Raw genomic sequence first — 11,266 nt, forward strand, 5'->3', positions numbered from 1 at the left:
TACCCTTCAGCTCCATCCATGTTGTTGCAAATGGTATAGGATTTATTTTCTTCTTATGGCTGAATAATATTCCATTGTGTATATGTACCACATCTTCTTTATCCATTCATCTACTGATGGACACTTAGGTTGCTTCCATTTCTTGGCTATTGTAAATAGTGCTGTAATAGACATGGGGGTGCATATGTCTTTCTGAACCAGGGATCTTGCTTTCTTTGGGTAAATGCCTAGGAGTGGAATTCCTGGGCCAAATGGTATTTCTATTTTTAGTTTTTTGAGGAACCTCCTTACTGCTTTCCACAATGGTTGAACTAATTTACATTCCTACCAGCAGTGTAGGAGGGTTGCCCTTTGGCCACATCCTCGCCAACATTTGTTGTTGTTTGCTTTTTGGATGTTGGTCATCCTAACTGGTGTGAGGTGATATCTCATTGTGGTTTTAATTTTCATTTCTCTGATGATTAGCAATGTGGAGCATCTTTTCATGTGCCTGTTGGCCATCTGAAGTTCTTGTTTGGAGAAGTGTCTGTTCAGATCCTGTGCCCATTTTTTAACTGGCTTATTTGCTTTTTGTTTGTTGAGGTGCGTGAGCTCCTTATATAATTTGAATGTCAATCCCTTATCAGATATGTCATTTATGAATATATTTTCCCATACTGTAGGATGCCTTTTTGTTCTACTGATGGTGTCCTTTGCTGTACAGAAGCTTTTTAGTTTGATATAGTCACATTTGCTCCTGGCATCAATATTCTGTGACTCTCTTTTAGTGAATTTTTTGATAAAAATTATTGCCTAATGCCAATGCTTAATATCAATTTGTACTATTTGTAAGAGGAAGCTAAAGAAAAATCTCATTGAAGGAGATTGTGAGTTTAGGTTATCCCTGATCAGCACCTGTGACAGGGAAAAGACCTCAACATGCATTCTCTATTCCTGTAGCTAGATGTGTTCTTTGAATATCATGTTGTATATTAAGTTCAATATTCCTTTCGGAGTCAAGCAGAAATTCTAGCAAGATGCCAAGCCAAGCTTTATTTGAAGAAACTATATCATCAGGCAGTTACGTTGGCTTTACATCTTTTCTTTTTTATTGCACAAGAAAGGAAAGGTCTACAGAATCAAATTAATTCAAAGTTTTAAATGTGCATAGGCAAGAGCATTTTTCTTTCTTCTTGCTTTATGAAAAACTCACAAAATAGGCATTTGTAATCTAAACCCAGGTTAATTTAACACAGATCTTTCTAGAGTATTCATATATTCACTAGGTCATGAAATTCATAAACAAAAGAAAGTTTCTCTAACCCATAAACCTACACCTCTATTTAGACAGCCACCTCAGAGATCTGTGCTCAGAACAAAATAAGGAGCAAATCTAGAAAATGTGCTAGCTTAAGGGAAAAAACCTGTATATGCTTAAGTCATGATGTAAAAACTACATATTAATGATGATGGAATTAAAATAATTACATTTATCCATACTGAAGATCAGTCAGTTCTATTAAAGCCAAAAAAAAATTGTTTGGTAGGATGTATTCCAAAAGAATGCTTTGTGGAAAATTAACTGAATATGGTTTCATTGAAAACTGTTGGGAATATGGTAGCAAATGCATAAATCTGTACTTATAAAAGTGTTAAACAGGAAAGGCAGTATACAGAGAAGACAAGTAATGATTCTATAGCATCTTACTGCGCTGATGGACAGTGACTGTGGTGGGGTTTGTGGGGGTGACTTGATGGTGGGGGGAGTCTGGTGACCATAATGTTGTTCAAGTAATTGTACATTAACGATATCAAATTTTTAAAAAAGTGTTAAGTATCTCAAGTCCAGGATGCTCAGAAACACTTGTGAATAAGGCTGCCCAAGGAAAGGGACATCCCCAAACTCAGAAGGTTCATTGTAAACGTGGATACCTCCTCACACATATGGAATGTGAACCAAAGAGAAGGTTAAGGGCAGCTTCCACTCAAGAAAGAAAGAACAAGGCTGACATTTTAGCATAGAGGGCATGCCAGCCTTACCCTGACATGCTGGGAGAAAATATCATACCCACAAAGGGAAAAGAAGGCCCCTAAAAAAGAAGGAGGTGGAAGAAGGGGTCAAGAGAAGAGGATGCAAGTGCTCAACACTGACCCCAGGGAACATTATGACTCTGGGCAGGTGATCTGAGTACCCGTGTACTTCTGCCATCTCTCCCAGCCCGTTCATGCGCGGTGCAGGGCTTTCTCACTAGCAAAGCCCTGCTCTTGAGAGAAACCCCTAGGTCATGCTCACTATAGTGCAAAGACTGCTCCCAGCTCCAGGGGAGTCCTGGGAGTTGCTGGGAGTAGGGAGGAGAGAGCTGAGGACACAGCCAGAAGAGAATGGAGGTGGACAGTGTGACTTAACAGAGGTGACACCAGTGGATTCCCCTAAAAGAGTGTGGTGCAGCTGGGAGAAGTTGGGGCAGGATGTCTCCCCTCTCTTCCTGCATCTGTGTTGTGACCACCACACTTTCAAAAACATCCTGTTGCAAACAAGTGCCAGTGTTCTTGCTGCACTAACAAGAGCTAGTGACGCAGTGAACACAGCAAGGATGTGTTCCTGGCTCAATGTCTCTTCAACAATGATAATGTGCCACATCAACTTACCTTGCCAGGCACGAAGAATCAGATGATTAGCTATTTAAAAAAGACATTTTCTCACTCATTACAGCCTGCAATGTAAAATGTCCAGAGATACAAAGAATCCTATTTCCACCACTAAAGGAGAAATTATTTCTGGCAGCTTTGGGAAAACATGCAATTATTTTCCTTGCTGTCACAGAGTTTCTACACTCACCTAGTCATGAGAATACATATTAAAATGGCCTCATCTGCCTTTGGATGATGCCAGTGAATGATATTCCCAGACTCAAGGGCTGGGGGCCTGGGCCCTTTGGGATGCAGGTTCACCAAGAGCAGAGGGAATTAGATGATACTTAGTCAGTGCTACTCACATGCAAGTTGCAGGAAGAGGGAAGCTTTTCAGAGAGGAAAGTGAACAATTCAGGCAGAGCCCACCCATTTTGCCAACAGCCAGAACCCACTTGGGCCAGATTGCCATAGGCCTTGTCAGTACTCTACTCCTGGAAAGGTCGAGTGGCCTCCCTATGAAACAGTTTGGATCTGCTTAGACACAGCTCTTTCCCCACTTGCCCACCACCACACAGAGAGAGAGACATCTGTAGCTCCACCTGCACTATTCAGAGCTCCTTGGCTGTGGGCAGGTTCCTCAGTCAGTTTGGCTGTAGAGTGAAAGTGGCCCAGGTGGCAATTTACCTCCATCAGGCTTTGTTTCGGCCACTGGGTTCATCACAATCTCAATCCCTGATTCAGACCCTTTTCCTCTCTGTTCCAAAGAAGAACCCAGTGGGATAGTGTGGATATCTCAGTGCATTCTCAGAAATACTCATAAGTTCTGGGTCAACATTCTGAAGATAACTTGTTGACACCATCTGGCATCATGACCAATCATCATCACCCAAGATGGATATCCAGAATAAATGAGTCTGGTGTCCTTCTCTCCTTACACACACACCTTCTTACCATGTGTTTACTTCAGTATTTTTCCCATCGTTAAATAAGACTCCACTGATATGATGTAAGCATTGCAGCGACATATTCTGACTTACATGTTTTTAAAAAATTGCTCTTGTTGCAAAGTGGAAAATAGATTCAAAGACAAGGGAAGAGAAAAATTAGAGCTGCACAGAGGTTCAGGAAAAATATGATAGTGGGAGAGGAACATAGAGAGACAGGTCTATATACAAGACAAATTTTGTGGATGGAGTACACAGTATACGCTCATGAATTTCAAATAAGGGGTAAAGGGAAAGGAAGGTGCAATGATGACTTCCAGTTTTCTGGCCTGAATAACCAATTTTATGAGGGTTCCATTTATGGAGATAGGGAAGATTATGCTGTGAACAAGCTTCAGGATTAAAAACTATGAGTTCCATCAAGCACTAACCTTCTGACCATTCCCTCCACTCATAAATCAAATCCACCCATTCAACCCCATCTTGTTAAGGCAGGCCAAGTATGACCCCATATTCACAAATGGTAGTTCAATATTCTCATTTCTGTGTGCCAGCATAGGCTGTGAAGGTCATAAGTCACCATACTGGGAATACTTAAACAATGACAGATATTTTGATGCAAAATTGAACCCACCATTCAGAAATGACCAATTAAAAAATATCACTCACTCTTTAAAAAGGAGATCTTGCTATTTGTTTCACCATGATTGAACCTGGGAGATGTCACACTAGGTGAAATAGGCCAGATGCAGACAGAAAAATGCTGAGAGTCTGACTTATATGTGGAATCTTGAAAAGTCAGCTATATAGAAGCAGATAATAGAATGGTTGTTATCAAGGGTAAGGAGGTGCGGGAAATGGGGAGATGTTGGTCAAAGGGTAAAGATAGTGCAGTTATGTAGGATGACTAAGTCTAGAGTTCTGACATACAGCATGATGACTATAGTTAATACTGCATTGAATACTAGAAATCTACTAATAGAGTAGATTCCAGGTGCTTTCACCACACACACACATATTAACTGTGAGCAAATGGAAATGTTGATTAACTTAACTGTAATAATCATTCCACTATATATATATCTATATAAAAACATCACCTTAAATACATACAAGTTTGATCCAGATATTTCATCCAGTGGACCATGTTTTGAGCATGCCAAGGAAAATTAAGCATTGTGTGGTCACTCTAAAAACCATTTAGGGAAAAAACTTTTCTTCCTGGAACTCTCATATAGCAAAGGATCACACTTATTTGACCACCTGATTCACCAATGAAGCAAGTGCCACAACCTCAGGTCTCCGAGCCTATTATTACACTTTTCCATGTCAAGGGAGGATTTGTTGAGGCTGTCATTCTTTAAGACATGTAGTAAAAATGTCATGATCTGCTTCCATCTTAAGCAAGAGACAAAGCCTAGGTTGCCATGACACCAAACAATTTAATAAAAAGTAGAAAATTTGATCAATCAATCAGTCAATCCTTTCATTTCCATAAGGATCAAACAACTTACTGGGCATAATGTAACCTATTCTTTTGTTGTCTTGAAGGGACAACCAGAATTCTTACAGCAGCTTTCAGTATGATAATACTAATAATTGAAGCAAACAATTGCCTTTCAAGTTCCTATTAAACTGCATATTTCAAATAAAAATGTTAATGTTGCTGAAATGAGTTGATAAATGTCACCAAATCCCCACTTCACTTGATACCTCTGGGCAATTTAAGTTGCCTTCATATTTCAAGCTCATGATAGTAATGGAAATCAGATCTGCAATAACAGAGTTTAACTTTCAGCACATCAGAAACCAGTTTTTCATCACTGATTAATGGTATGAGAATGATTGTAGGATATATGTGTGAATTGTAACTTCTATTGTGTAGTTGTGTTGCACTAAGCCAGTCATAGTCTGTTATTCTTACTCTTTTTGGCAACAGTATGCATTTGTTTAGTGGTTTTTATGCATTGAGATTAAATTTGTAGTTGGCATGATAAATCTATCTTTGGCCAGGGCCAGGATCTGTTTATCTATCTTAATGTAAATCTGTCCAGTGATTTATTATTCTATCATTGGAAAAGAGTGATTTGAGGCAGGTTACAAAGCTAAAAACAATACAAGATACATATAAAACCATGAGTAAGGTTAATGTGCAAAGTGTATGTAACAATCTCTGTACTCTGGTAAGAAATGACCCACAAATTTGGCTCAGACTTACATAGTAGCAAAAGCAAATGAGGGGATACAGTGAAAAGAGTCACAATGTTCACAGGAGTGAGAAATTTGTGCTGTGGGTCTTTATAAAACTGGAAAATATATTGTAGAAAACAATGTCCTCAAAAGCACGCTGCCAACAAATTACAATAAGTAGTTAGTCGCACAAGACTTTTGATGATAAACCTCAATGCAGGCTGATAGCAGTATTGTCAAAGGGCAATTTCATTAAAATAATTCTATAAAAAGACAAAATAATATGCTCTAAATATACATCTCTCTGATGATTTAGTTTGATTCCAAAAACACAACTCTGGAAATATGAATGCAGTATATTTCCTTTAAGCTATTATACATATCATTTTCCTTCTCAAAACTGAGCTTTACATAAGATACAAGCCACAAGAAAGGTAAGACTTTACTTTCTGATGACTAACTTAGGTAAAGATTTTACCTTTTTAGGACTACCAATTTAGGACAGACTCTTAAGTTTTAATAGTTGCTCAAATAGTTTTCAAATAGATGTTACATTATGAAAATTGCACAGTGTAATACTCATTTCTGAATGGATGGCCGTATCTTGGATATTCTCCAAAATATAAACAAATGGGCTGAGAAGGTCCAAAGTTATCTGATATGACCAAATGTTTTTGTTTTAATTTTTTAGTTTTTAACCTCTACAATAAAGTGGTGTTAAATACATTCACAAAGTTGTGTGAGCATCACCACTATCTAATTTTACAGCACTTTCATCACTCCAAAGAGCAGTCATTCCCCATTTTCCCATCCCTCCAGCCACTAATCTACTTCCTGCCTCTACAGGTCTATTCTAGACATTTCATATAAATTGAATCATGCAATACATAGAGTTATCTGACTGGTTTATTTCATGTAGTATAATGTTTTCAAGATTTATCCATATTGTATCATGTATCAGCATTTTATTACTTTTAATGGTTGAATAATATTCCATTGAATGAATCTACCAAATATTGTTGATTCATTCACCATTTGGTGGACGTTTGAGGTTTCCCACTTCTGTGCTATTATGATTAATACTGTTATGAACACTCATGCACAAGTGTTTGTGTGCACATATGTTTTCAATTATCTTGAGTATATACCTAGAAGTGAAATTGTTATGTTATATGATAACTATGTTAAATTTTGAGCAGCGGTCAAACTGCCTTCAAAAGTAAATGTGACATTTTACATTCTCACTAGATATGCATAGGATTTGAATTTCCCTGCATTTCCCAACATGTTATTGTACGTCTTTTTATTATAACCATTCTAGTAGGTGCAAAGTGGTCTCTTACTGTGATTTTTATTTGTATTTCTGTAATGATAAATGATGTTGAGCATATTTTAATGTGCTTATTGGCCATTTGCATATCTTATTCACAAAAATATCTACTTAAATCTTTGGCCTATTTTTAATTGGATTATTTGTGTTTTTATATTATTGAACTGCAAAAGTTCTTTATATATTATGGATAAAGTCCCTTCTCATATATGTTATTTGCTAATATTCTCTTTAAATCTGTGCACTTTTTCACTTTCTTGATGGCATTCTTTGAAACATTTTCAATTTTGACAAAGCATAATTTATCCTTTTTTGTTGTCTTTGTTGTGCTTTTGGTGTCATATCTAACAAACCATTGCATATTCCAAGGTCAGGAAGATCTACATCCTGTTGTTGTTGCTGTTGTTGATGCACTTTTTTTTATTAAGGTATCATTGATATACAATCTTATGAAGGTTTGACATGAGCAACATTGTGGTTTCAACTTTCACCCATATTATCCAGTTCCCCCCTAAACCCATTGCAGTCACTGTCTACCAGCAAAGCAAAATGCCACAGAGTCACTACTTGTCTTCCCTGTGCTATACTGTGTTCCCCATGACCCCACACACACCATGTGTGCCAATCATAATGCCTCTCAAACCCCTTCCCCCTCCGCACCCAGTCTTCCCCACCCCTCCCCTTTCATAAGCGCTAGTCCCTTCTTGGAGTCTGTGAGTCTCTTGCTGTTGTGTTCCTTCAATTTTGCTTTGTAGCTATACTCCCCAAATGAGTGAAATCATTTCAATCCATTTTTATCTTTTAATTTTTGTGGATGATGTGAGATAATAGTCCAACTTCATTCTTTTTGCATGTGGATATCCAGTTATACCAGCACTGGGTACCACTGACTTCTCTTGGCACACTTGTCACAACATAAATTGACTGCAAAAGTATAGGTTTATTTCTGGACTCTCAATTCCATACCATTGATCTGTATGTCTATATTTATGCTAGTACCCCACTATCTTACTGTTACTGTAGCTTTGTAATAAGTTTTGGAACCCAGAAGTGTAAGTTCTCCAATTTTATTATTCTTTTTCAGATTGCTTTGGTTGTCATGGGTCCTTTGTACTCCCACATGAGTTTTAGGATTAGCTTCTCAATTTCTGTAAAAAAGGCAGGTGGGATTTTGATGAGGATTGCACTGAATCTGTAGACCACATTGGGAAGTATTTTCATCTTAATATTAGTTTTCCAGTCCATGAACCATTTATTTAGGTCTTGCAAAATTACTTTCAGTGATATTTTGAAGTTTCTAGTATATAAGTCTTACACATACAATTAAAGTTATTCCTAAGTATTTTATTCCTTTTAATACTATTGCAGATGGAATTATTTTCTTATCACATTTTCAGATTTTCATTTATAGTGTACAAGAATACAGTGGATTTTGTATATTGATTTTGAGACCTGTAATCTTGTAATCTTGCTGAACATATTTACTAGATCTAATAGGGTTTTTTGGGCACATTCCTTGGTATTATATAGAAGATTATATCATCTGTGAATAGAAATAGTTGTACTTTTTCTTTTCCATTCTAGATGACATTTTATTTCACTTTCTTCCCTAAATGCCCTGGCTGGAAGCTTCAGTAAAATATTGAATAAAAACAGAGAGGAAACATCCTTGTCTTGTTCCTGATCTTATGGGGAAAGTTTTCATTTTTTCATCATTAACTATGTTTGCTAGGGGTCTTTTTGTAATGCCCTTTATCAAATTAAGAAAGTTTCCTTCAATCACTTCTTGGACTCTTGGCTAAGATCAAGTGTAATATCTCTTCTTATCAGTTTAATATCTGATATATTCTCTATCTGAGGACAATATGTTAAATGTATTTGGGGAGCAGGAAGATAGAATAGAAGCTTGCTCTATCCACTTCATTCATTGACTTGGTATTACAGTATCTCCAGGAATGGTGCACCCCTTTGGAAATAAAAATGAGGTTTAAAAGAAAAAAATGTGTTGTTTTCACTTCCCACCTCACCTTCAAGAGCTGTACTTTGTTTCCATAGACAGCTTTCATGCTTCCTCCCCATGTAGGCTTCTTAGTTTGACATTTTAACTTTAGTTTTGGTAGCATCTCCTGCTTTTCATCACTAGGTTCAACCTATGGAGTGAGAATCCTGGTGATTGGTGAGAGGGCCAACCACTGGAAGATGACAGGACCAATTATTTAAAAAAGAAAGTTCCTTCCTATTAATATTTTGTTGAGTGTTTTTATTACGAAAGGGTGTTCATTCTGTCAAATACATTATTTGTTTCTATCAAGATAATCATCTTGTGATTCTTTTCCTTTTTCTCTTGATATGGTATAAAACTTGATTGATTTTCATATGTTGAACCATTCTTTCATTCCTGGGATAAACCCCACTTAATATTGTTGTATAACCCTTTATATACATTGCTGAATTTGGTTTTCTAGCATTATGTTGAAACTTTTTCCATCTATATTTATAAGAGATATTGGTTGATAGTTTTCATTGTCTACTTTGATACTAGGGTGAAACTGACCTCAAAATGAATTAAAAGTGTTCCTTCCTCTTCTTTTTTTCACAGAATTTGTCAACGATTGATGCTAATTCTTCTTTAAATGATTGATAAAATTCACCTGTAAAGACTTTGGGCCTGGGATTTCTTTGTGGTAAGACTATTGATAACTAATTCAGTATTTTTACTTGTTGTAAGTCTCTCCAGATTTTCTCTTTCTTCTTGAGACAGACAGTTGTAGTAGTTTGTACTTTTCTCTGAATTTGTCCATTTCATCTAGGTTATATAGTTTACTGGCATATATTGTTAAAAGTATTTCATTGTAATCTTTTACATTTATGTAATACTAATAATAGTACCACCCCTTTCATTCATGATTTTAGACATTCAAGCTTTCTTTTGTTTTGTTTGTACACTAAAGGTTTGTCAATTTTGCTGATATTTTCAAAGAACTTTTGGTTTCATTAATGTTTCTCTCGTTTATTTTATATTTCATTTATTTCCGTGTAATCTTTATTTTCTTTCTTCTGCTTACTGCACATTTCGTATACTATTCTTTTTGTATTTTCTTAAGAAAAAAGTTGTTGATTTGAGATCTTTTTTCCTGAGACTTCTTAAAATATAATTGACATAAACATGGTGTAAATTTAAGATGTACACTGTGAGAAGAAATACAATTGAAGATGGTGGAATAGGAAGGCAAGGCAGAAACCTCCCCCAAAAAGTCACATAAAAGAAGAAAATACAGTAAATACAACCAAACCTCAGAATGACCAGAAGATTGCAGAACAGACCACCTACACATGAGGAAAGAGAGAAGATGACCAAGACAAGGGTAAAGTGACAAAGCTAAGATCTAGCAGAATCCAAGCCCTCCCCCATCCAAGCCTACAGACAGAAGAAAAAGGAACAGAGTGGGGAGGGTGTAGGACCCTAGAAGCAATGTACACCTGGCCCTGGAGATCTGCTCCAGGAGCATGAGCCCACATTACATTGGATTCTGATGATTTGTGGGGCTGGACACCAGGGACAAGCAGAACACACTGGGAGGCTGAGACTACAGCCAGTGTGGAAAGCAGGCATGCTCTGACAGTACAGAGATCCGAAGTGGAGACAGGAGCTTGATAGATTTGCCAGGAGTGGGAGGGGTACCAAAGGGGCAAAGGTTTGATGGAACTCTCTCCTCAGGAGAAAGAGCAGGTGGAGGATACCTCCCCAGACCTTACTCAGCCGAACAGATTTGGAACACTTGGGAACCCCGGATACTCCATCCCCCTTGCTGGCAATGCAGCCCCAAGGACCTTCCTTGAGCACGCTGCCAGGAGCCAACCCATTTGGTCCAGCAGCAACATCAGACATGGCAGCCTAGCAGTCAGAGGGAGACTCTCCCAGCTTCTTTAGCTCCACTGTAACCCAACTGGGGAGGTGCCTGCAGGAGCCAGCCCCAAGAAATCCTTCCTCCCTGTGAGTGTCCAAACCTAGTGTTGCATGTCCAACCAGGGCAGAGCTGCACATCAGTCCACCCACCCCATTAACCCTGAAACCTTGCCATTGCTGCAAGCAAGGCAGAGGGTGGCTCCACCTACAACGAACTTAACAAAGACTTCTGAGCTGATCACAAAGGCAGCAGCTAAACCAAACTGTCCATCAAGGCTTAAA

General features: G+C 37.8%; 1 non-coding gene across 1 annotated transcript; it reads left to right on the forward strand.

Moving 5' to 3' along the window:
- The first annotated feature begins 8,855 nt into the window (after positions 1–8,855).
- Positions 8,856–9,046, forward strand: LOC118935171 (U2 spliceosomal RNA). The gene has a single exon (XR_005033702.1). It is a non-coding gene; the product is annotated as a U2 spliceosomal RNA (small nuclear RNA).
- The last annotated feature ends 2,220 nt before the right edge of the window (positions 9,047–11,266 follow it).

Source organism: Manis pentadactyla, chromosome X (assembly GCF_030020395.1).
Source record: "Manis pentadactyla isolate mManPen7 chromosome X, mManPen7.hap1, whole genome shotgun sequence".
Lineage (NCBI taxonomy): Eukaryota > Metazoa > Chordata > Mammalia > Pholidota > Manidae > Manis > Manis pentadactyla.